Here is a 26,448-nt window from a genome sequence, read left to right on the forward strand (position 1 = left end):
AGTCTTAAAAAAAAGAAAAAAACTAAGGGTCAAGGTCCTGAGACCACCTCCCATGAAACACAGCATCGTGGACACAGCAATCATTAATAGGCTTCAAGTGTCCCATTAGGGTCACTGACAAGAATCTAGCCAGGGGCCAGCCCAAATCTTGGATGTGTATGCAGGCTCGATCATGGGGTGGTAACTATTGGCTGTAATGGGGATGAACCTCTGAGCTCGAGAATTTAGGAAAAGTACAGAAATTTAAGAGAAGCAAAACTATGGGATTCATATTTGGGGTGAAGAAGGAATCTGTGCATATTTGATATCTTAGGCATTTGTAAAGTTTCAAAGATGTTCTGAGCTTTGGAAACCACTGTAAAATGCATAATTAGGTAATTAATCTAAACTTGTCATTTTAGGTGAAAACTAATTTTATCTACACTATTGGAACCTTTTGTTTCTTTTTCAGTATTGGAGCATTTTTAAGAAAACTTAAAAAAGAAAAATGAATGTTCCATAGTGTAGTGGTTATCACGTCTGCTTTACACGCAGAAGGACCTGGGTTCGAGCCCCAATGGAACCATGGGTGGGAAGTTCCTTTTCTCTGGGGCGCCTGGGTGGCTCAGTCTTTTGGGCATCTGCCTTCAGCTCAGGTCATGATCCCGGGGTCCTGGGATCGAGCCCCGCATAGGGTTCCCTGCTCGGCGGGGAGCCTGCTTCTCCCTCTGCCTGCCGCTCCCCCCATTCGCGCTCTCTCTCAAATAGATAAATAAAATCTTAAAAAAAAAAAAGAAAGAAAACCTAAGCTTCACTCTATGTTTAATTCATTAGACTTAAAAGTTATTTGCATACTTGGAAATGTATTTGTTAATTGAGACAGATGAAGTGATTAAAAAGGGTGTTTTGGGCCTTTTTTTGTTTTTGTTTTTTTAAGATTTTATTTTTAAATCCTCTCTACGCCCAATGTGGGGCTCAAACTCACAACCCCGAGATCAAGAGTCACGCGCTCCCCGGTCAGAGCCAGCCTGGCGCCCCACACTAAGTTTTAAATGTGCTTGCAAATTCGTGGCAGTATTTAATGAACTAAGTTTGCAAGTAGGATCAAGTATTTTCCAGAGGTCCCTTAAAAGTGGTTGCTACTATTTGCCGGACTTAAAAATGAATTAAGAGAAAGAATAATAAGGTTTCTAGGCTGAACTTAAAAGGTTAAGGTAAACAAGGCATTTGAACCTGTAACTCAAATAAATTGACTATCAAATCTGTGAAAATGAATAAAGCTTTTTTTGCACACACACACACACCACTTTTGGGGGCTCTAATCACCACTTCCGAAGAGCTGTACACCGTGCAAATTACAAATTACTGTGCTTACGTTTAAAAAAGCACAAGTCCATCTTTGCAAGCCTATGGCAGTAATATGAGCAAATACCAATGTTGTTTACTAAATAAATTCCACCCAAACTCTCAGGAACCTTACTCAGCCCTCCAGATCCTGCTTAGAGCTGATGAGGTCTGATGTGAGTCAGGTTGCATTCCTCCTGAGGGGCTTGTGTTTCTGTTCTTTTGAATAATCTAAATCTAATGTTCTGCCCTTGCCATGTTCTCATCTATTATAGGGGTGTGTGTGTGTGTGTGTGTGTGTGTGTGTCTGTGTGTCTGTGTGTGTGAGACAGAGAGAGAGAGAGAGAGATTGGCTGTCATCTGAATAAATTATTTCACCCCTAGCCAGCTGGTTTAGGTTCCTTATAAAGGACCAGCTTAGCTCTGTACTACTATTCCACTGTGGTCTGATTGTTGCCAAGCATACTGACAGTCATACCCCGTGGTCCACAGGGCAGCACCATCACGCCTCACTCCACACCTACGGAATCAAGATCTGCTTCTTAACAAGATGCCCCGGTGAGTCCCACGCAGGTGACAGTTTCGGAAACAGCCGCCTAGAGAAGAATCCAAGTAACACCAATAGCTGATGCTGTGATGTTGCCGTGCTTGAGTTTCTGCTCAACAGAGCACACGGTAGCATTTGTCTTAGTTATTTATTTTTTTTACACTCTCTTTTTATTTTTATTTTTTTAGATGTCGAAGGTGATATCTTTATTTTTTTAATTTTTTTTTATTTAAATTCAATTAATTCACATATAGAGTATTATTGGTTTCAGAGGTAGAGGTCAGTGATTTGTCAGTTATTCGTCAATAACAGTGCTCATTCCATCACGTGCCCTCCTTAATGTCCATCACCCAGTAGCATTTGTTTTAAATGAAAATTTAAATTTTCTGTAAATTTCTTCTATGGACCATTCAATTATGCGTGTATTTGTTATTGAGTCAATGCAAATGGCGCCTGGGTGTTGGAACATGAGGTTCCATAGGAGGCTCCAGTGAGATGGAAGGAGGCAGGGGGTTTCTGCTGTAATCAGTGGGGCCCTCGGGCTTCAGGAAGTGTGCTAAGCTCCAGCCAACTCCAGTCCTATCACCCTAGATAAAGTTCCGGGTGGATTAAAGGTCACACATGCATTTCTGTTCCTTATATCAGGAGGAGGGAGTCTGTTTACCCTCTTACTTCGCCCAGGCCTTTCTACTCTCTCGCTCTTGGAAGCCAGCCACCATGTAAGGAGTCTGATTACTCTGAGATGGCCGTCCAAGATAGCTATGCGGCAAGGAACACTGAGGAGCCAACTGTCTTAAGTTGAAGGCTTCTCGAACCTTCCATCTCGGCCAGCAGGAATGCAGCTGAGGCCACATGCCGCAGAGCTGAGCCCTGCCTGACCCACGGAATCATGAACACACCCTAAAATATTGTCGTTGAAGCCATTCATTTTGGAGGTGATCTGTCACCTGGTGATAAATATCTATGACAAACGCTCAGACCTGCGCACCAGCCGCCTACTTCCTGTTGCCCACAGAATAAGCCTGCCAAAGCTGAGAGGAGTTCCTCCCGCTCAAGCGGGGACGAAAGGTAGGAAACAATGAAGGCTGACATTGGGAAGACGAGCTGAGAGACAGAACGTGAGCACGTGCAGAAGAAATTCGGGCCTGCTTTGATTTCCCAGACGCGACCAAGCAGCAGTGCCCTGTCACTCGTCTCCTCCCACCCATCTTTGTTGCAGCGTCGCTTACTACAAGTTACGTGCGTGAGCTGTAAGTGTGACCCTCAGTGAATGGTTGCAAGTGAACTCAGCCGCTGAGCTGACACCGGCTCAGCCCTTGAGACGCCCTGTCCGGGCCTCTTCCACGCACCGAACTGTCCCTCGGGGTGACCAGCCTCCTGATTCCTAGCAGTGTGCGTCAGTCAGGCCTGCTGTGAATTGTCCTGTCACGAGGCTGCGTTCCATGTGTACTTCTTCGTATCTGGTTTCTTTTTCTCAACTTTAGGTCTGTAGGATTCATTCCTGTTGTCGGATGTAGTCGTGGTTCATTTGATCTCGGTGAGGGTGAGCCTCGCGGCCAGATTAATTGCAACGGATTTGTGTACGGGCTGATTCTACCTAAGCCAAGGGCCACCAAACCTTTTCTGGAATTGGTCAGATTGTGAATCCTTTAGTCGTTGTGGGCCGTAGGTCTGTCCCGACTACTCGTCTCTGCCCTTGTAGCTTGAAAGCAGCCACACTACATAGTTACATAACCTGTAAATGGATGCATAAGACTGCCTTTATTGCTGCTGAAATTTGAATTTCATATGGCTGAGTGCATGTTTAGCCTTTTAAGAAACTGCCAAAATGTTTTCTCCAGTGGCCGTACCATTTTACATTCCTACCACTAATGTAAGAAGGGTCAGGGTTGGGGCGCCTGGGCGGTGCAGTCTGTTAAGTGTTGGACTCTTAGTTTCCGGCTCAGGTGGTGATCTCAGGGTTGTGAGATCGAGCCCCGAGTGGGTCTCCACACTCAGCGCCGAGTCTGCTTAAGACTGTTTCTCCCTCTCCCTTTGCCCCTTCCCCAGTACACCTTCTCCTCTCTCTCTCAAATAAATACATAAAATCTTAAAAAAAAAAAAAAAGAATGGCCAGGTTTCTCCATATCCTCATCAGCATTTGGTGTTGTCACTGTTGTTGCTTTTTTTTTTTTTTTTAAATTTTAGCCTTTCTGATGGGTGCGCAATAATATCTCATTGCGGTTTTGATTTGTATTTCCCAAATGGCTAGTGATAGTGAGCCCCTTTTCATCTGTTGCCATCTGTATATCCTCTTCAATGAAATATCTCTTCATGTCTTTTGCCTAGTTTTTAATTGGATTGCTTGGCTTTTACTGGTGAGTTTGACCATTTGGTCACCTGTAGAGAAGGCCTTGGGTTGCCTACCCAGCATCTACCTACTCTCCTTTCCACCTGACAGAATCCAAATACTGTTCAGGTATCCACCCCTGAACTGCACAGCAGGTGTCTTGAAGGGAAAGCCAACTCTCTCTCTTGCTCTGAGAATCAACTCAGCCTGAGTAACCTTATTATCTTCTGCCTTGTTACTCCTGATTTCAGGAAAACCAGTGTGACTCTATTCTAGCCATGTGACGGGGAGTAGGATAGGAAGGCTTCCTGGAGAAGTCTCCTCTCTATTTAAGAAAGAGTCATAGGACAATATTATTTATCTCTTCCTCTTGACATTGTCAGGTTTGGTTGAGGTACCTGGAACTGCTCCAAATGTCTTGCTCCCAACATGTTGATCAAACTAGGATAGTAGAGAAGAGAAATGGAGAAGTCTAGGTCCGTAATGACACCTTGAAGCTGAAGATTCAACCAACCTTGAAGACAGCTACATACACCTGGGCTTGCTATAAGAGCTCTAAGTTTCCTTACTGTCTGATTCAGCTGAGTCATGGTTTCTGACACTTACAGCCCAGAACATTCTAACTCATAGAAACGCCTGCCCTCTTGCATGTGGTTATTGTCGAGTATCTTAGTTCCACTTTTTTTTAACCCAACCCGCAAATACACCCTGCGCCGGTTAGTTACTATGCTTGTTGTTTATCTTGAGCTAACGGGGCTTACACAGAAGCCGCCATACAACACTTAGTCAATACATACGTGGAACATTTACAAATACAGACCTGGTAAAAGTATACAAAGCAAGTCTGAACACATCCCCAAGATGTCAATATCAAATAGACCATTCTTGTGGAGGGAGAGACAAGCCACCGTCCAAAAGAGAAGACACTTGCAAAGTGCAAAACCATTCACTGTGCTAGATGCCTTTCCTGGGCCCCTGGCCATTTCCCACCGATCCCCACTTGGCACTGTGCCTGCGAGGCTGGCCCGTACAAACTGGGGTTCTCGTTCCCTCTGGTTTCCAGGTGGAGCCTCCGGGGGACGTCGGAAGGCAGGTGGTGTGAGCTTCTCTTCCTAGCTCCGGCCCTGTGGAGAAAGCTGGCCGTGTCCCTCCACCAAAGCTTAGCTCCTGTCAGTACGGTCACCTTTCCCCAGGCTCTGCGCATTCCTGTCCGGTCAGAAACTGCAAAGTCTGAGATTTTACCCTCCCGCAAGCTAAAGAGTCAGCCTGCCCCTGTTTCAGGTACATATCTTTTTTTTTCCTTCATGTACATATCTTGACCGAAAGCACCAGAGCCCTGGTCAGAGACACAGACTTCAATCCAGCAAAAAGCAGTAAGCAGAGCACTCTCTTGAGTTGGTACCAGCTCCCCAATTCCCACAGGATGACATGCACCTGCACATGGTGGGGGGGGGGGCGCACCACAAGAGAGGAATCCTGGGTTAGGAAACGGAGCTGTTATCAGGCTACTCCCATCCTCCCCTCCAGAGAGATGACCCTATCTGGAATGCAAGCAAAACTCCCCGGGGGCCACACTGGAAGGTAAGCAAAGGTCTCAGGACGGCAGGATAAGGCTTCAGGATCCTGGAATGTCTCCGGGGAGAGCGACGTTCTTCTCTATCTTTATTATGTCCACTATGTCCAGCTCTGAAGGCTGGCTGCTATCCAATCAGCCTTGAACAAGCTCGCCAGTGCCCTTTGCTCGACAGAGCTGGACTGTGTGGAAACACCAGAAATCCAGGGAGAATTGTTGGCCAACGTTTGCCTGGCCGCCTCCGGCCTGAGGTGGTGAGCATGCCCACTGTCGCAGGCCTGGTGTGGCGCCCGACCCCTCACCTGTTGCCCCCAACCTGTCCATGCTTTTGTAAACAGTCCCTTCGTTGAGGTCTCCTTAAATTACTGGGTTTGCGCATTGCAAACTACATGCTTCTTGTAGAGACCCCGTGCGAATCAGAAATCGGTATAAAACATATACAAATCATTAAGAAAAAGACAAACAACCCAAGTGGATAATAAGCAAAGGCTATGGATAGGAAATTCACAAAAGACAAAACCTGCTGGCCAATGACCATGAAAAGATGCTTAACCTGGAAGATTCTCAAAGCTACATGTCTTACCACGCAGGGGAGGTGAAGAACTGGGACTCTCACTCAAGACTGGCTGACCTGGGGGGCCTGGCTGGCTCGGTTGGAGGAGCGTGCGACTCTTGATCTTGGGGTTGTGAGTTCAAGCCCCACGTTGGGTGTAGAGATTACCTAAATAAATAAACTTAAAAAAAGGCGGGGGGGGGGGGGGCGCCTGGGTGGCTCAGTGGTTAAACGTCTGTTCCCTCTCTCGCTGTGTCTCTCTCCGTCAAATAAATTTAAAAAATCTTCAAAAAAAAAGACTGGCTGACCTGGAAACTGCAGTCATTTGGGAGTGCAATTCAGCAGTACCTAGTAGAGCTGAAGAGGCTCACACCTTTGAATTGGCCCTTCTTCTGGGAATGCCAAACTCCTCAGCTCAGTATGTTCGAGCCTTCTCTGGGCCTCTAGAGAAACTCCTGAGCACCTGCCCCATCACAAAAGCAGCGATTCTCAATAATTAGAAACAACCTAAATGCTTATCAATAGGGGAATGTGTTAATGTATTCTATTTATAAATGATAATATCTTAGAGCAGTTAAAATTAACTGGGTCTATGTCAAGATGAGTAAATCTCGAAATCTTAACTTTTTTTTAAAGATTTTATTTATTTATTTGACAGAGAGAGAGCACAAGCAGGGGGAGCGGCAGGCAAAGGGAGAGGGAGAAGCAGACTCCCTGCCGAGCAGGGAGCCCGATGCGGGGCTCGATCCCAGAACCCCAGGATCATGACCTGAGCCGAAGGCAGACACCCAACTGACTGAGCCACCCAGGTGCGCCTCGAAATCATAATGTTAAGTGAATAAAGGATATACCCTCGTGATTACGTTTATGTGTAGAATTTTAAAACTCAGAACAATACTATGTTGTTTATGAAACATACTTTTGTAATTAAAGTGTAAGACCAAGGATAGGAAAAATGAACACCAACTTCACATTAGAGGTGACTATTGGAATAGAAGGATAGAAATTAACTGGACAGAGGTACCTTCAACTCCACCTGTAAACTTTTCTTTCTTAAAAATATCTGAAGCAGGGGCACCCGGCTGGCTCAGTCGGCGGAGCATGCGACTCTTGATCTCAGGGTTGTGAGCTCAAGCCCCACGTTGGGTGTAGAGATTACTTAAAAATATTTTAAAAATACATCTGGAGAAAAGATGGCAAAAATTAGCATGTATCAAATTTGAGCAGTGACTAATTGGGTGACCGTTCTTTTTCCATGTATATTTTATACATAGGAAATACTTTATCATTTAAAGATGGTTACAACAGCCTAAATGACCAATTTAAGTCCGTTAAGCAAGGCACAGTGTGTCCACAGGAATGGAACACCACACAACCTTTAAAAAACCACCATAGCGAGGATTTTAGGGAAACAGGGAAATGCTCAAGAGACATTTGATATGAAAGGGTAGATTACAAAACAATCGCATGGGTGGGCTCATTTTATTCAAAAACCTGTATCTTCCTCTTTTCATCACATATCTATAAACATGAGGATGAATGCCAGATTGTCAATTTTGGCTGTATCTGAGGAGTGTGACTATAGACTAGCTGTGTTTTCTCCCACATATCAATTTCTACAATGACTACATAGTTGTTTTATTATACAAATAAACAATTTAATGAACAATTTTTTGTGTGCAAGTAACACATCAAAATGAACCGAGCAATTAGCAGCTTTCCATTTCAGACCAAACACCTTGAAAGCATTTTTGCTATTTTCTGTGCTTATGCCGCCCTCTGGTGGAGTAATGGAAGAACGCTTACGAATGTTGAGTAATTTATAAAATCCCAAAGTGTTCTTTACATAGTAATAGAGACGCTGTATATAACTTTATTATTAAAAATTGATACATGCTCCTTACAGAAAATTTAGAGCACCCAGAAAAGTACAAAGAAAGGAAAAAAATCACACAGACTCTCGCTTCACCATTGGCTCAGGATTCTGAATCCCCGGGCAGGGGAGATACAAAGATGAGGGCACTGTAGGTATAAAGTCTACTTTCCTGCTACTTGGGTGCTAACCTTGAACTTGATTTTGGTATTTGACTCTTGCTTTGTTTACCTATCACCAGGCCTCTTCCTTTTTATAAATACCTAGCAATTTGACTCCCATTCAGATACTTTGGTTGCTTCGATTTCTTGGTTTTGTTTTTTGGTTTTGTTTCGTTTTGGTTTTTATTTTTCTATGATAAAAAATGTTGTGATAAATATCATATATATATAATCTTGGTGAAGTGACGTAAATTTCTATAGTGTAAATTCCAAACAGGGTCTTGCCCTATGGTTACATGCATTTATACATTTCATGGATATTGTCAAATTGTCCTTCAGAAAGTTGAATCCCTTTGTGCTTTCAACAAGGTGTGAGTACTCATTTCCCAATCGACCATCCTCAACACCATCGGGTATCACTCAACTTCTTCAATTAACTTCTGGCAATTTGCAAGGTAAGAAATTCTATTCCATCATCGTTTTGGTTTGCACGTGTTTTATTACCATGTCTTTTATTATTATAACTGTAGAGGTACAACCGTTTTCTCCTGTTGGTTGGTGACTTAGGTTTCTTTGTACCCTTTCGTTTAGTTCATCTTTTTTTCTGTTGGGTTTTTCATTTGCTTTTCTTCATCTTTCTTTTTTTTTTTGACTTTTGATTTTGAGCTCTGCATAAATTAGGTAAATCAGCCCTTTGTCATGTATGTTGCAAATATGTTTTTCTCAAATGTCATTTTATTTATTTTTTTAAAACTTTTATTTTAAACAAGGATTTTTTTTTTTTAAATTTATTTGACCCAGAGAGAGACAGCGAGAGAGAGAACACAAGCAGGGGGAGTGGGAGAGGGAGAAGCAGGCTCCCCGCAGAGTAGGGAGCCTGACGCGGGGCTCGATCCCAGGACCCTGGGATCATGACCCGAGCCGAAGGCAGATGCTTAATGACTGGGCCACCCAGGTGCCCCTCAAATGTCATTTTATAAATTCTTTCTTTCCCTTCTTTCTCTTCTTTCTTCCCTCCTTCCTTCCCTCCTTCCCTCCTTTCTTTCCTGTGCAGAGATTTTACATTATCACATAGAAAAAATTGTAAATTCTTCCTTTTCAGTTTCTGGCGAAAGATCATTTAAAATAAGGCATTTTAGGGGCTCCCGGCTGGCTTAGTCGGCAGAGCACGCAACTCTTGATCTCGAGGTTGTAGTTTCGAGCCCCACATTGGGTGCGGGGCTTACTTGAAAATAAAAATCTTTTTTTTTAAAAAAAAGACATTTTAAATAACTGACCACAAGTATAGGAAGCTACAGGGTATGGTTGGAAGAAGTGGTTGCAGTGGGCAGAGATGGAGATGGGGCGGGGCCATGGCCTGAGAACTCAAAATAAATGAGTCAGCGGTAGGTTTGGTCATCGCCTGAGAAGCCAACGTGGACAGATGCCTAGAGCTGTGTTTAGAGGACTCTGGGAACTCAGGAGGTGCGCAAAGTCATGGGCATGGGGAGGGAGCACACCTGGGAGATGCTGCTGCTCAGTGGGCCTTTCTCACTGGGCCAGAGGGCCAGTGGGTGGGCAGTGATACCCCTCGAATTATGTTGAAAGTAGTCTGTGGATATTATTAAAAAAAGAAAATCTGGTCACGGCATGGAGTATGAAAAAAAAAAACCACATATGATTTCACCATAGTTAATATTTTAGCCCATTTCCTCCCCATCTGTTTTCAGCTCATATTTTTAAAATTGGACTCATACTATGTATGCATTTTCAGTTTTGTTATTCTTTGCTCTGTATTTTCCCCAACCTTTTATTATGAGCATTTCCAAATATTCAACAAGATTGAAAAAATTTTACAGCTGACACACGAATACTTACCACCTAGATTCTACCTTTGCCATTTTACTAGAGTTCCTTTTTCAGATATCTATCCCCGCATCCATCCCTGTCTCTGTCAATCAATCCATCTGACTCTTTGATACATTTCACAGTAAATTGCACACATCTGTGAGCACGTCTCTCTAAGTATGTCACCAAGCATGCCACTAACTAGTGATCCATATTTGTAAACGGTGGTTTTCTTTGCAATAAACGTGATGCATAGTGGATGGCGCCAATCTTCATACGTGTGGATTTTACCTTTTTTTTCTCATTCACTATTTATCATAAGTTTTCGCTTAGAGTCACATTAAGTCAACCAATTAAACCAGGAAGGCTGAACAACTTTGCAAGATACAGTCTCCCCCCTCCGGGAGCGTGGCACGTCTCATGTCTTCTCATTGGCTCTTGGGAAAGCTAAGGAATTTTCAGACAGGCTCAGGCACTTTTTACATCAAGCTTACTGCTAGGTATTTGAGAGTTTGTTGCTTTTGTGAAAGGACTTCGTTTCAATTCTAATTTCCAAAGGACTATTGTAGGTACATAGAAAGGTGGTTGATTTTTTTTTCTTTTAAAGAATTTATTTATTTATTTGACAGAGAGAGACACAGCGAGAGAGGGAACACAAGCAGGGGGAGTGGGAGAGGGAGAAGCAGGCTTCCCGCTGAGCAGGGAGCCCGATGCGGGGCTCGATCCCAGGACCCTGGGATCATGACCCGAGCCGAAGGCAGACGCTTAACGACTGAGCCACCCAGGTGCCCCAAGGTGGTTGATTTTTGTGTATTTTGTATCCAGCAGCGTAACGGAAGTTTCTGCTGGGTTGGAATAGCTTTTTCCGGCGTTCTCTTGGGCTTTTTTAGGTATAGGATCAAGTTAGCCGAACAATGATTTATGCACCCCTCTCGGATAATTTACTTCATTTCTCTGTCTCTGACTTATGTCACCCTGGCTAGGCCTTCCAGAACAATCTTATGCAACAGTGGTAATGACGAGTTTTCGAGTCTGGTTCCTCATTTTCAGGGAATTCTTCCAGTGCAGCCATTCACAAGGAGGGACTCCAGCGTCAGCGGAGGGGTGCTTTGCTGGGGCCGAGTTGGAGCACGGGTGGTTTGAAAACACCCTACAGGTGATTCTGAAAAGCACCAGCATCCCCAGGTTAGGTAAAACCGCATTCATGTTTCACCAAAGATTTAAGTGTTCATTTAAAATAGATACCATTGGGACGCCTGGGTGGCTTGTCTGCCTTCTGCTAGGGTCATGATCTCAGGGCATTGGGGGGGGCGGTCCCTACTCAGCGGGGAGTCTGCTTCTCCCTCTGCCTGCCCCTCCCCCTACTTGTGCTCTCTCTCTGACAAATAAATAAAGTCTTTAAAATTTTTTTAAAAAATAAAACAGATATCATCAAATGAAGTGTCTTTTGTTTCTTAGCTTACAGTGTTTATCAGAAATTCATGGTGTGATGGTGTGAATCTCTCAGATAAATAGAACCATTTTATTGAGCTCTTATCCACATACCATACAATTCATGCATTTGAAGTGTTCAAGTTAATGATTTTTAGTATATTCACGGGGTTAAGCGTCACCACAATGGTTCTAGAACATTTCCATCCCCACGGAAAGAACCCCCGCCCCAGCGTCTGACAGCCGCCAGCCTCCTCTCCGTCTCCACGCCTGCTCTGGAGGTTTCGTGCCACCGCAGTCAGATCCTGTATGGTCTTTTGTATGTGGCTTCTTTCACTTAACATCATGTTTTCAAGGTTCGTCCACGTGGCAGTAGGAGAAAAACAGTCATTTTCTGATTTCTTTCCACCAAGTTCACGGGGCTCAGCGACGGGATGGCACGGACAGTGCAGCGGGCTGCGAGTACCCTGGTGGCCGTGGCCTTCCCCATTCCTGGTCCCGCGGGGTCCTAGCGGAGCCCCATTCACAGCCGGAGCTCGCTGACTTTACAGGATTTCTGGCCCACGCTTTCGTCTGGAATCTATAAATACGTCCTCTACCTACAGTGCATGGTTTGCTCGCGGCTCCCCGAACTCCCATACAGTAGCCAGGAAATCGAAGGCTTCGGGTGGATTTATCAGCCAAGATCTGGGAAGTCTAGCTGTGAATAGCCTCAGGCGCCCCCCAATGCCTCTGCTGCCCAAGGGCCGTGCGTGGCTGTCACCTCTCGTCAGCACACTTGCTGGTCCTCTCTTTCCCACCAAGCCCAAATCCGGGCACTGCTGCGACCCTCAGCTCTTTTCGCGCGGCTCCTGCCGCCACCTCCCCCGTGCGCTGTGGTCCCACCGCAGCCCTGCCCACCGCGGCCCCCGGCCTCCCTCGCCGCCGCCTCCAGGCCGCCTCCCGCGGCCCGGCCCCGGCCGGGCACCGGCTCCCTCCCCGCCGCCCTCCCCGCCGCTGCAAACCTTCCCTCGCACTCGGCCCCTCGCCCCTGCCCCGGCTGACGGGCACTGCTTCCCGGTCGGCCCTCCCCGGAGCCCTTTCCAGCCCGCGGCGGCCGGCCCCTTCGGCGGCCTCTGTCTCCCCCTGGTGGCCCCTATCGGGCCGAACTCGCCTGCTGGTCTATACTGTCCTCCCCAGGCTGCGAAGCCTGACCCTGTCTTCCTCACCACCGCGCTCCCAGCCCCTAACGCGGGCACTCGGTAGGCTCGCAAGCAATCTTCTTTAGTCTGCGTTGCCCGACCTTGAGCTAGTGACACAGGGGGCCCGATGACCCTCCCGGGGCGGGGGAGGTGGGCAGGCAGGACGTTTAACAGCATCCCTGGCTTCTACCAACCAGAGGCCAGTAGCCCCCTGTGGTCAGGACAACCCGAAATGTCCTTAGGCATCACCACTGTCCCCCTGAGGGCCAAAGGCGTGCCAAGCTGAGAGTCCCTCTAAGACAGCAGGGAGAGAATGAAGGAGCCCGGTGGAGACGGACCCCACTGGCCGCAGGGGCCGCTTTTCCTTTGCTCCATCTGATTGAGCCAGAGAACACAAAATGAGACCTAAGAGAGCAGGAGAAAAACATCAACCATTCTCTTTATCCTAACCACATCCTTACATCTCTCGAAAGCCAAACCAAGCCCGTGCCGGGAACTCGGACAACTTGTCTTCCTTATCTGCCCGGCGGCTTCCACATACCTCTCCCCTCTCTTGATTAGGGCTCTGGTAGGCTGTCTATACCCGCGCTGCATGCCACCAAAACCATTTCCCCAAGGCCCCAGTTATCCCCATCCTCCCCCTTCTCGCTTCTCTAACACAGGCTCTCCCCTCCCCCTTATTTGGGGCCCCATGCACAGGCTGATCCCCCCCATGATAGCAGGTTCCCCTTACTGAGCGCTCCCCACGGGCAGGGGGCTGTCCCATAGCATACCCCGCCTCATGCCATTCTGCTTCCGCTCCGAGAAGCCAGCTTACTGTCCCCGAGGCAGCGAGGCTCAGAGGGCCTTAGCAATTTGCCCCACGGCCCAAGTGGCAGTGGCAGACTTCGAACCCAGCTCTTTCCGACTCCAGGCCTGGGCCCTTTCAGGGCTCAATGACGTGTCTTTCTGAGAGAGCTTCTCACACTGGGGCCCATGGGCTCAGGACAGCCTGCCGGTGGAGGAAGCTTCTGGCGTGCCAGGTGGAGCTCCCCTTCCCGCGTCTGTGCTCCCCCGTTCATACCTCCTCACCCCCGTGCAGTTGCATTCCCGGCTACCAGAAGCTTGTAACAAGAGCCCCCTCTCCACTGTGGCCAGAAGGACCTTTGCAAAATGCTAATCTGGCCATGAGGCTCCCTCCCCCGCACCAGATCCGGGAAGGGTCCTCCTCTGTTTCATCGCGGGCTCCCTCTGCCGGCCGCCTGCTCCCTGCCTTCCCCTTCAACCACATTGTGCCCCGAGTCCCAAAGCCTTCGGCGCCTGTCGTTACTTGAGTGCTACCCTGGGTCAGTGTCCTCTGACCTTAAATCTTGACCGTATTTGCCTTCCCAGTGCCTAGAACAACATCTGGAACACCAGAAGTCCTCAACAAAATGCTAACAGTTGGAATGTATGAATGAGTGGTTGGAATGCTTTGGTGGGGATTTTTTTAAAAAGATTTATTTATGTATTTGAGGGGGAGAGGGGCAAAAGCAGAGAGAGAAACTTGAAGCAGACTCCCTGATGAGCGCAGAGCCCGCCGTGGAGCTCGATTCCAGGACCCCGAGACCACGACCCAAGCTGAAATCAAGAGCGGGCTGCTTAACCGACGGAGTGGTGGGGATTTTTAAATAGTGAACACAATCATTTTGAATGATTGGGTCTTATTTGACAGCACTTCTTTCAATCTGTTTAATGGCTTTTGAAGAGACGCAGTTTAAGATTCCATTCCCACTGGGCGCCTGGGTGGCTCAGGTCTGCCTTCGGCTCAGGTCACGATCCTGGAGTCCTGGGATGGAGCCCCGCATCGGGCTCCCTGCTCAGCGAGGAGCATCCTTCTCCCTCGCCCTCTGCTCCTCCCCTCTGTCTCTCAAATAAATAAATCTTAAAAAAACATTTTTGTGTGTCTCTGAATATAAATGTCAACCCTACTCAAAACGCTTTGAGCCATAATTACGCTGCCTGCGTCGACCTGGCTTCCGCACAGCAACCCGAGGAGATTGCCGTAAAGGAAGGAATGCCCCCCACCTCCCTCCAGCTTGCCAGACAAGGTCTCGGAGAGGGAGAAAGCAGGAGAAGAGCCCAAGTGCTCGAGGCCTACACACCTACTGACACCAAAGCTGCCTGACAAGAATCACTGCCAAGGTCTTTGGTTCCTGATCCGAGCTTCTCCCATCTCTGAATCTGGATTTGTTCTGGGTTAATATCAGGGCAGAAAGAAAACTGTGAGCTCCTGTCTACAGGGCTCTGTCTATGGAGCAGCATTCCTGACCAGAAACATCCTCATCCTGATGTAGGTGCATGAAGAATTTCCCGGGGGCCTTATATGAAAAACCCACAGTTAGCATCATTGTCAATGGGGGCAAAGCAGGAGCTTTCTCCCTAAGGTCAGGGGCAAGACAAGGACGCCCACTCTCACCACTCTTATTCAACACAGCATGAGAAGTCCGAGCCACAGCGATCAGACAACAAAAACAAAGAAAAGGCATCCAAATTGGTAAGGAAGAAGTCAAACTTTCACTACTTGCAGATGACATGATACTCTATATAGAAAACCTGAAAAACTCCCCCCCAAAACTACTAGAATTGGAATATTATTCAGCCATAAAAAAGAATGAGATCTTGCCATTTGCAACAACATGGATGGACCTAGACAGTGTGATGCTAAGTGAAATAAGTCAGAGAAAGACAAATACCATATGATTTGACTCATATGTGGAATTTAAGAAACAAAACAAACAAAGAAGAAAAGAGACAAACAAAAAAACAGACTCTTGACTCTAGAGAACAAACTGATGGTCACCAGAGGGGAGGTGGGTGGGCGGATGGGGGAAACAGGTGATGCGGATAAAGGAGTGCACCTGTCGTGATGAGCACCGGGTGATGGATGCAAGTGTTGAATCACTGTATTGTACTCCTGAAACTAATACAACACTATGTTAACTACACTGGAATTTTAAAATAAAAAATTTAATAAAAAATGAAACAAAAATGATTCTAAAAATTAAAAAAAGTCCCTTGGAGCAAGAGACATGGGCACCTTGCCGGAGATGTGTGGTTGTTTTTTGGTCTGCTCCAAGCAGCGCGTGTCGTGGGTGGGAGGCATCGTGGAGCCCTCAGAGAGGCAGGCTCATCAGCTCGAGGATTTTGTTGTCACCAATACTGTTGCCATTTTGGCTAGATTTGTGTTGACACAGTTTTCTCTTCTAGGAAGCCAATTAATTCTCTTTAGCCCCTGCACCGGCTCTCAAAAGCCAGACCTTCTTTAGACTTGCCCCATAAGAGTGAGAAAGCCACTGTGAGATGCAGGGCTCCCTAAAACCACTGAATAAAAACGTCTAAGTAGGGGATTGAAATCTGGGAATTCACCCTGATGTAATAGGCTCTGACCACCACTGACTATGCTTACACTGGATCCCTGTTTGGGCTTCACCGGATTAGTCTCTCTGTCCTCGGCATTGGAGTGAAGGATCAGGGCCTTGTGACAAAGCACAGATACAATCATACAATCATGGTGTGCCCCTTGGGCTGTGGGTGACCATCCTCTAGATGGTATCTGGAAGCTAGGAATGGGGACTGGGTGTGCGATAATTACACCCTCTTCATGGAGAGATGCTCCTCCTCCCAGCAGGTCAAGGTGTCTTCTTTCTTCTCTTCCTTTCATTCCTCACAGAAAAATGTGTGTGTGTGTGTGTGCGCTATTCCTTCAAGGGCTCATTCTAGAAGTGGGAGAAACAGAAATCTCCTCGATTCTGGTTACTATTGAGTAATGGATGAGCTGATTGTGTTTCTGTATTTTCTTAGATTTCTCATAACCCCCTATCTCAAACTGGGCCAGAGACAGTAGGATTTTAGGGGTGGATTTGTCTTCCATTTGACAAATATCTGTGAGAGCAGAAAGGAGGGGGGAGCATGCCAAGAGAAAATGGGGTGTCCCCAAGCCCAAAGGAGGAGAATTTGGAAACCCCAGGGGTGTGTTCGGCTGGTGGAGATGAGATGCATGGTGAGGAGAGTACAGAGCATTTCATGCTGAAAGGGCCCCTGGGACAGGCTTCATGAAGAAGCCCCAGCGGCAGGCTCAGGGACCCAAACATTATTTTGGACTCAGCAGAGAGACAGTGGAACATTCTCCTTTATCAGTGGTCATGATGACTCCGATTGGGAGCTGGAGTGACAGATAATAGTCTCCCCCCTCTCTCCTTTTTTTTTTTTAAGATTATTTATTTATTTTTGTGAGAGAGGGAGAGAAAGCAAGCATGAGTTGGAGGGAGGGGTGGGGGGGTAGAAGCAGGCTTCCCGCTGAGCTGAGCAGGGAGCTCAATGCGGGACTCAATCCCAGGGCCCTGGGATCATGACCTGATGGAAGGCAGACGCTTAACGACTGAGCCACCCAGGCACCCTCTCTCTCTTTTTTTAATGGACTTTATTTTTTAGAGCAGTTTTAGGGTTACAGCAAAATGGAGGGAAGGCATAGCGATTTCCCTTCCAGTCCCGGCCCTCACACACCAGAGCCTCCCTGTCAGTATCTGTCAGCAGAGCAGTACATTTGTTACAGTTGATGAGCCTACACATCGTTATCACTTTTGTAGGGTTCACTCTTGGTGGTGTACATCCTATGCGTTCTGGACAAGTGTATAATGACATGTATCCACCATTACAATAACATACAGAGTAGTTTCGCTGCCCTAAAAATCCTCTGTGCTCTGCGTTTTCATCCCTCCCCCCATCTCCTGGCAACCACTGATCTCCATTTACTGTCTCCCCAGTGTTGCCTTTTTAAGAACGTCGGGTGGTTGGAATCAGAGAGTACGTAGCCTTGTCAGACTGGCTTCTTTCACTTAGTAATATGCACTTACGCCTCTTCCATATCTTTTCATGGCTGGATAGCTCATTTCTTTTTAATGCTGCATAATATTCCATGTCTGGATGGACCGCAGCTTACTTATGCGCTCACCTTCCGAAGGTCATCTTGGTTGCTTCCAAGTTTTGGCCCTGATGATAAAGCTGCTGTAGAATTTTGTGTGGACCTAAGTTTTCAGCTTCTTTGAGCAGACACCAAGGAGTGCAATTGCTGGTCCATAAGAGTCTTTTTAATTCAGGAAGATCCCAATCTCCAGTTTTAATGGAAGGTGTGGATAATGAGAGTCTTCCTGTGAAGTTGGGTTTAGGAATGATGGAGCCAGATACCAAACCTTGGAAGAGATAATACTCCAGCGAATTTAAACTAGTTAAAAATGATGAAATAGGGACGCCTGGGTGGCTCAGTCGGTTAAGCGGCTGCCTTCGGCCCAGGTCACGATCCCAGGGTCCTGGGACCGAGCCCCACATCGGGCTCCCTGCTCGGCGGGAAGCCTGCTTCTCCCTCTCCCACTCCCCCTGCTTGTGTTCCCTCTCTCGCTGTGTCTCTCTCTGTCAAATAAATAAATAAAATCTTTAAAAAATAAATAAATAAAATATACTAATAATTCCAGGGTGCCTGGCTGGCTCCACCGGTGGAGTGGGCAACTCTCGATGTCGGCGTTGTGAGCTCGAGCCCCACACTGGGTGCAGAGATTACTTAAAAATGAAATCTTAAAAAAAATTCTAATAATTCAGCCAGGTGTTCAAAATGAGCAAACTTTCGGTAGAAGAGGGAAGGCCCTGGTTGGCAATGTTTCCCCGCAGGGGTTCTGGACCAACAGTGTCAGCTTTCAGTGGGACTTGTCAGAAATGCAAGTTCTTTTATTTTATTTATTTATTTGAGAGAGAGAATGAGAGAGAGAGAGCATGAGAGGTGGAGGGTCAGAGGGAGAAGCAGACTCCCTGTTGAGCAGGGAGCCCGATGCGGGACTCGATCCCGGGACTCCAGGATCATGACCTGAGCCGAAGGCAGACGCTTAACCAACTGAGCCACCCAGGTGCCCTGAAATGTAAATTCTTAAGTTCCAACCCCGACCTACTGAACCAGAAATGCTGGGGTAGGGGTCTAGGAACCTGTTTTACAGGTTACAAATTTTCCAAGGCACACTCAAGATGGAGCCCCGCTTTGCAGCGACCTCAGGCCTGGCGGGAAGCAGGAAGACATCTGGTGTCTGAGTTTGCCTTCCACGGGGCTAGCAGCAGAGGGGTCATCAAATATGCCGTGAGAAGTGCTGGAAACCATCTCTGCTACAACAGTCCGGTTTAGTCAGGAAAATTCTGGATATTTCGAACCGGAAGGGTTTAATACACGGAATTGGGTATTGGAAGAATGGGCTGGCCCGGGGAGTGAAGGTCGAGAAAAATTACTCCCAGCTTTCAGGAGATCAGGCGGCTGACATTCCAGGAAAAGGCATTTACAGGAGGGGATTTACGGGGGGGATAAGTGGAGTTAAGAACAGGTAGCCCTGCAGGCTGACTGTGAATGAGTCTTTGCCGGATTTCTGCCCCGTTTCTCCTAACGTTATCATAGCTCACGGGAATGGCTGCCAGAGGCCATGGTAATTCACTCATACAGGAAACATCCAGGAGGGTCCCCTGTGTGCCACATTTCCACCACACAGCGGGCCAGAGCCGAACCTCCTGGGAGGGGACTCTGACCCTTACTGGATCAATCAAATTCTTTCCTGAGAGACTGCGTGTTGGGGAGACAAGTCATATGTACAACAGAGCTTGGCAAATGTCCATGAACGTCTACACTTCTACTGCTCAGGTGCTCAGGGTCATGGATCAGCACTAGTATATTCTTTTTTTTTTTTGAGACTGATTTAACCTCTCCTTAGATTCTGCAAACTTACCCCAGGACTCTTCCAATAAGTTGTTTTGCTTGTTTTTTTACTTTTTGGTTTAGTTCAGGGTTTCACAACTAGGCGTCGTGCACATTTGGGGCTGGATAATTCTTTGTGCTGGGGGTTACTGTGCGCCTTGTAGGTTGCTTAGCAGTATCCCTGGCCCCTCCTCATTAGATGCCCGTGGTACTCCACCTCCTAAGCACTGACAACCAAAAATGTCTCCAGACATTGCCAGATGTCCCCTAAGGGGACAGAATCATCCCAGTTGAGAATCACTGACTTAGACAAATGCAAGTTAGTTTCTCTTATTTGCGATGAAAGAGTCTTCACATCCCTCATATTTCCCAATGGAAGACACGATTCTCTTACTCGGGGGAGCTCAACACTGGATGAGCAACAACTGTAAAACGCCAGCCATATTTAGATGGCTTCTGGTCTGAGGGTAACAGTCACACCCATTCCTGTCAAGATCCAAAGGGTCATGCTTCTCAAGGTGGGACGAGGGTTGCTGCCCCGAAATGGGACACCAGTCCCCGATATGGGAAGACTTACAGTGGCAGCTTCTGTCCACAGGCAGGAGGGTCTAGAATCACTCTTGCAGCCATGGATGTCCATTTCATTGCCTTCATCACACCTCCCTGTAGGGTTGACTGGGCTTCCTACCAGGCTTCTTCCCTGGAGCTCCTTTTAAGGCCCAGCTGCAGGCCTGGTTTGTAGGGTGAAGAGTTACCTCATAGAACTACCTCAAAGCCACCCTTTGTGACCTCACCCACACTTCCTAGCCCTTGCTTTAACCAGGACTGGACTTTCTTCCTTCTCCCAGAGGTTCGGTCACTCAAATCCCAGAATGCCTTGCAGCCCATTCTGTCTGCAAAGCCAATCCGAGTCGCACTTAACATGAGAGAAAGTGGAAATCAGATTAGTTAGATTGTTCCTAGAAAATTCATGCTGGCCACCCAAGATCACCATCATCCTCAGAGTTCATTAATTGTATATCTACTAGCACATCCGAGTACTTTCGTGGATTATGGAATTCAAGTTTTTTAGTTACCAGATGTCAGGGATTGTTTCTTTATCTTTCGGAAAATCAAGCTAATACGTCTTTGCCTTCAGTTGGCACTTAGAGATTTTCTTAATAATTACAGAAAGAGGTATTTTGATCCATGCCTTGGGTTGTAACCCAGTTGGACCTATGGAATAAGTCTTGTGAATTAGCAAGTTACTTATGAGTCAGCCAAGCATCAATAAAGAGATGCTTAGGCGGTATTGTTCATAACAGAGAACAAGTAAAAACAATTGTTCTGAAGAAAAGATTCACAACGGCTATGTTTCGGTTTCGAAAAGGAAAGAAAACTTTATTATTATTATAGAAACCTAATAGAAATAGAAGAGGAAAGGAATCCACACACAGATGAAGGTAATAGTAGGCAATAAAGGAGAATAAGGCGAAGTCACATCAGATCGGGGACTTACAACGTCCAACCTCATCAGCTGGGGAAGCCCGGTGGAGACAGCCAGGCTGGAGTCCTGACTGAGAGGCCTGACGGAGCGTCCTCCCTTCAGCTGAGACTTGCCACTGACCATCCCCATAAGGGCCATATTTACAGGGCAAATAACAGGGTTGGAAATTAAACATTTGTTTGCCTCCATGCAGTCTGGAGCGAACCGCATCTCTATGTTATCATGTTTCTATATTTTTAAGGAGCCTGGGCTATGTGTGTCTGCCTCCCCTCCCAGATTCTATTCCGGGGGGCCAGCCCCACCTGGAGCCCGAGGGGATGTGGGACAAGGTTTGTAGCTCTGGGCATCCAGAACAGAAGGGCCAGTTCTGATCTGGAAGCCAGATCATATATTTAAATAACCAGGCTCCCAAGGTCATTCGCACAGCACGAGTCTCACAAACAACATTCCTTCGCCTGCCTGTGTACGTGCGGGTCCAGGTGGTCGGTTATGCAGGACACATCCCAGAAACATCTCTCCATACAGAACAACAACCAAATACCTACGAGTAGGGGACTGGGATATAAATTACCGTAATGATCAAAGTAGCAGCGGACGCAGCAACAACGACTATGTGTCGAGTGTGTATACGTGCCAAGAAATGTTGAAGAATCTACGTGGATTATTTCTTTTAGTCTCACAACAATCGTACACGAGGACAAAACAATGACGATTCCAGTTTCGCAGATGGAGAAACTGAGGGACCGCGGTACATAACCAGCCAAGGTCAGACTGTTAGTGGCGGTTGAAGATGCCACGCTTCACCCGGTTGCCTCTGCTACCCTTCCTGCTTCCTGTGCCCGCCCGCAGGAGTCAGATCAGACCCTGGCCTGGGCGGGGGGGTTGTCTGAGGATTTGGCGAGCCCCAGAAACTCCTGTACAGTTTATATAATGATGGGTCTGATGGACACACTTCATTTGTAATACTACAATGTGACTTCCGTTTTCTGTCACAAACTCTAAAAATGAACCCTGAATGGTTTTTGTGACTTCTGAAGTAGATTTATACTCCAGGAGTTAGCTCTGAATTTGGCTTGGGATGCCTATCCCCGGAAGAAGCCCATGTTGAACAGCTCAGAAGGAGCCTGGGAATATCAGCTCATCAAGCTTCGTGAAAAACTATGGTGGACACTGCTGTATGTTCTGCATAACCTGCTTTTCTTTCCTCCTGGACACAGTGCAGGACTAAATTTCCCAGCCACATGGCTGGTACTAGTCACTGTTCAATGAGCGGAAATACTGCACACCACTTCCCGGCCAACCTATGAAGGGCCCCATGAGTGATGCTCCATACTCCTGTCACTAGAAGCAGACGGGCCCAGAGAACCTGCCATCTACCTATTGAGGACACGTGGCTACAAGAAGGAAGGATCTGGGGCCCCTGAGTCACAACTTGGAGGACCCAACATGAGTAAGAAGTAGACCTATATTGTGTTGTCACTGTTGTTTTATCTTTTGTCACAGCAGCTAATGCTCCCCAGATGAACACAAAACCCTTGGGTTTTGGTTGGAATTCTCTTACATGGACGAGAATTGCCAATTTACAACAGAGTTAATACCTTCATGAACATAGTCTATGCCTCTGTTGAATGATTTGTCTTTCATGACTTTAAATAAGATTCTGTTCTTTCCCATGAAAGTCTTGTACATCTTCTTTTAGATTTAGTCCTTAGGCCACTATTGGCTTTCTTACCATTGGAAATAGCATATATTTTTTTTAAATCACATTCTTCAAAAAGTTGTCACTGGCATTTAGGAATGCCACTGGATTTTATTTTTAAACATTTGTTGAGATATAATTGGTATACCATAAAATTCGCTCATTTAAGGCATACAACTTGCAGAGTTTTAGTAAATTTATATAATTGTAGGACCACAATCACAATCCAGGTCTAGAACATGACTGCCAGCCCAAAATGTTCCCTAGTGCCCACTTGTGGCCATACCCCACTCCCACACCTAGCCCCAGGGAACCACTGCTCTGTGGTTGTCTCGAGTGCTCCTCTTCTAGAAAGTTCCTATATATGGAATTATGACTATATAGTCTTTTCTTGGATTTTCTACATAATCATGTTGCCTTGGAAAGATTACAGTTTTGTTTCCTCCTTTCCAGTCCTTCTACTTTTAATTTCTTTTCCCCCTCTATTTGCTTAGTGGTTACCCTTAAATTTTTAACTTATATACTCACTTAAAATCTGAAGTTGATTGGGGTGCCTGGCTGGCTCAGTTGGTGGAGCATGTGACTCTTTACCTCGGGGTCGTGAGTTCAAGCCCCATATTGGGTGTAGAGATTACTTAAAATAAATTAGTAAACGAGCAAAAGAAAAAAACCCCACTAAAGTTAATTAATGACTCAGAATAAACAAGGACATTAAAAAGCTTTATCCCTAATTATTCCTCTCCTGTCTTACATGCTATCTGTGAACTCTGTAATATCGACATTGAAAATTATAATCAGGGCTGGCTTAGATATACTTACTAATTTCTTTGTTTATCATTGCTTCTGGATCCAAGTCCTTCATTCTGGGCCCAATTACCTTCTTCCCAAAGTACTCCTTTTGTAAGTTCTTTACCTGAAAATGTCTTCATTTTGTCCTTATTCTCAAGTAATAGGCTAGTAGACCTAGAATTACCGGTTGACCATTACTTTCTTTCAGCACTTTGAAGGTATTTTTTGCTGGTTTTGCTCTTTGCTGAGAAGGCTGGCGTTTGTTGGTCTAACTGTAGGTCCTTTATCATTTAATTTCTGCCTTCTCTCTGGTCTCCTTTAAGACTTTCTCCTTGTATCTGAAGTTTCTGCGTTTTCACTATGATAGGTGTGAATCTATTTTTATTTATCCTACTCAAGACTCAATGTACTTTCTCCATCGGAGGAATCAGATCTTTCGCTAATTCTGGAAAAATTTCAACCTCAGTTCAAATATCACCTTTTTCACAGTCTATTTGTATTCCACTGAAATTCCTGGAGACAGACATACATCAGGCCTTCTCATTCTATGTGTCGTGCTCTTAAGTGCTCTTTCATATTTTCAACGTCTTTGTATTCCAGGCTGTGTTTCAGGCAATTTCTTCAGATTTACCCCCCAAGTTACCCAATTTTCTCATCGGCTATATCTATCTAGCTACCTAACCCTACCATAGAGTTTTATACTTCAAAGATTACATTTTTGGGGGCACCTGGGTGGCTCAGTCAGTTGAGTGTCTGACTTTTGATCTTGGATCAGGTCTTGATCTCACAGTTGTGAGTTCCAGCCCCACACTGGGCTCTACCCTGGGTGTGGAGCCTGTTTAAAAAAAATGAAAATTACATTTTTTTATTGATATTGTCAAATGTCCCCTGGGGGAGGGAAGCAAAATCACCCCTAGTAGACCCTTGAGTTAAAGGTAGCCAAAGACCTAGGCAAATGGATGCTATGATATATTGAGCCGATGAAGTTGATTATTCCATAGTTTTCCTCAAAATCCACTCAACATGCCATAGTGTTCATTAGCCAGGCTTGCTGGCTACCTATAACCCAGAGGTTTTCAATGGGGAGCAATTTTGCCCCCCAGAGAACATTGGGAAATGTCTGGAGACATTTTTTGGTCTCGACAGGGTGGGGAGAGGGAGTGCCTTTGGCATCTAGTGGGTAGAGGCAACAGATGCTGATAAACATTCTACAGTGTCCAGCATAGTCCCCCACCCCCAAACGAACCCAGGCCAAAATATCAGTAGTGCTGAGGTTGAGAAACCCTGTTCTAACCTAACCGATTATAACATCTTAAAGATCTCTAAGCACCTGGGTCACTCAGTCGGTTAAGCATTTGACTCTTGATCGCAGCTCAGGTCTTGATCTCAGGGTCGTGAGTTCAAGCCCCGTAAAAAATTATTGGGGTGCTTGGCTGGCTCAGTCAGAGAAGCATGCAACCCTTGATCTCAGGGTTGTGTGTTTGAGCCCCACACTGGGTATAGAGATTACTTAAGTAAATAAAATTTTTTAAAAAGAGAGAGATCTCTAAGCTCTAAACATGATTATTTTCCTGTGTGTATATGTGAGCTAATTAATAACCTCTGATTTGTCTTCGAGTTGGTTGTGTGCATTTATGCTTGCGCCTGTGGGCTTGCATTACACAAGTATTTTTTCCTACCTTTGAGCTTTGACAGTGTATGCATGCAATACGTTTGTCTACAGATTTCAGGAAGTGAAAAGTGCCAAAGAAAGGAAGACGTTTGCAGAATAGAGTAGAATAGAATAAAGACTTCAGACACACCTCAAAAAACCAAACACGTTTTATTTTAAATGAGCAGATGATTACAACAATATAATATGTAGGTAGGACATTTCTTCAAGAAAACTATTGGCAGTCATTCCAAAGAGTAGGCCCTTCATTCAGACCTTTTGTTTTGGACGTTTGCCCACAGCCATGGATTTCACTTGACTCCACTGTTTCACGGAAGAATATGGCGGCACTTATTCTCGAGAGGGTGGCAATTGTGAGTCCTAGCGGGAACACATAGGAGAAGCGTTTCCTTATTAGCATTTCTTTTCCAATGGGAAAGCTAAGTGGGAAGTCAAGGGTGGTTTGGCCATAAAAATCCGCAGTGAAATTCCAGCTCACTGTAATCATAGTACAACTATAGCTGAAGACAAGAAAGAAGGCAGGGATGTCATAACACGATCAAAGGAAATCTGGGTATGGGGCATGGATCCGGCAGACCAAAAGTGCCACCCAGCCAAAGATCAGGACTACTGACTTCATAAACTTCACCAACAATATCAGATCTTGCACGTACCAGATTTTCTCCGATATGACCCAGCTCCCGTTGATCCTGCTGTGCATCAACAACTCAACAACAGAGCCAGAGATGTTAAATCTTTGAAAATAGAAAGTTTCCCAAAGTCCAATGAACACAACGGGAATAACTGCTGTTAAACTCCCACGCACATCAGGATCTGCTGCTGGCTAGGCTGATGCCGAAAGCCCAGGCCAAATAACTAAGGAAGAGGCCCATCAGTTTGAGAAATAGTGCTTCAATTCAGGTTGACTGAAAACAAGGTGGAGGCATCGTGAAATCAAGCCAGGAACACCCAAGAGAAAAAATAAACTGAGCGATCCACAATTTAGAAGGTGCTAAATATTTATGGCTTGCCCTTGTCTAAAAGTTATATTTAAGCGTCCTGTATATGTATTGGCCTTCAATTAGAGTTCTAAATATTTTAGGTAAGGATAAAATGACCATGGTGACAGTATTAATCTGCAAGGCATTTTTGGAACACGATGCGACATATCTCTCAAACGTGGAACTGTTCATAACTCTTGTCCAGCAACTCCAATTCCAGGAGTTATATACGGAAGTGCTGCTAAGAGTTTGCAAAAATATACATAGAGAGATGTTAGTTCC

At 46.0% G+C, this 26,448-nt stretch overlaps 1 non-coding gene and 1 pseudogene across 1 annotated transcript; one reads left to right on the forward strand and one right to left on the reverse strand.

The window, feature by feature from the left end:
* Positions 1-492: 492 nt before the first annotated feature.
* TRNAV-UAC lies at positions 493-565 on the forward strand. Its single transcript has one exon. It is a non-coding gene; the product is annotated as a tRNA-Val (tRNA).
* Positions 566-25,400: 24,835 nt separating this feature from the next.
* LOC110575202 lies at positions 25,401-26,058 on the reverse strand (annotated as a pseudogene).
* Between the last annotated feature and the right edge of the window lie 390 nt (positions 26,059-26,448).

The sequence above is a fragment of the Neomonachus schauinslandi genome, chromosome X, assembly GCF_002201575.2.
Source record: "Neomonachus schauinslandi chromosome X, ASM220157v2, whole genome shotgun sequence".
Classification (NCBI taxonomy): domain Eukaryota; kingdom Metazoa; phylum Chordata; class Mammalia; order Carnivora; family Phocidae; genus Neomonachus; species Neomonachus schauinslandi.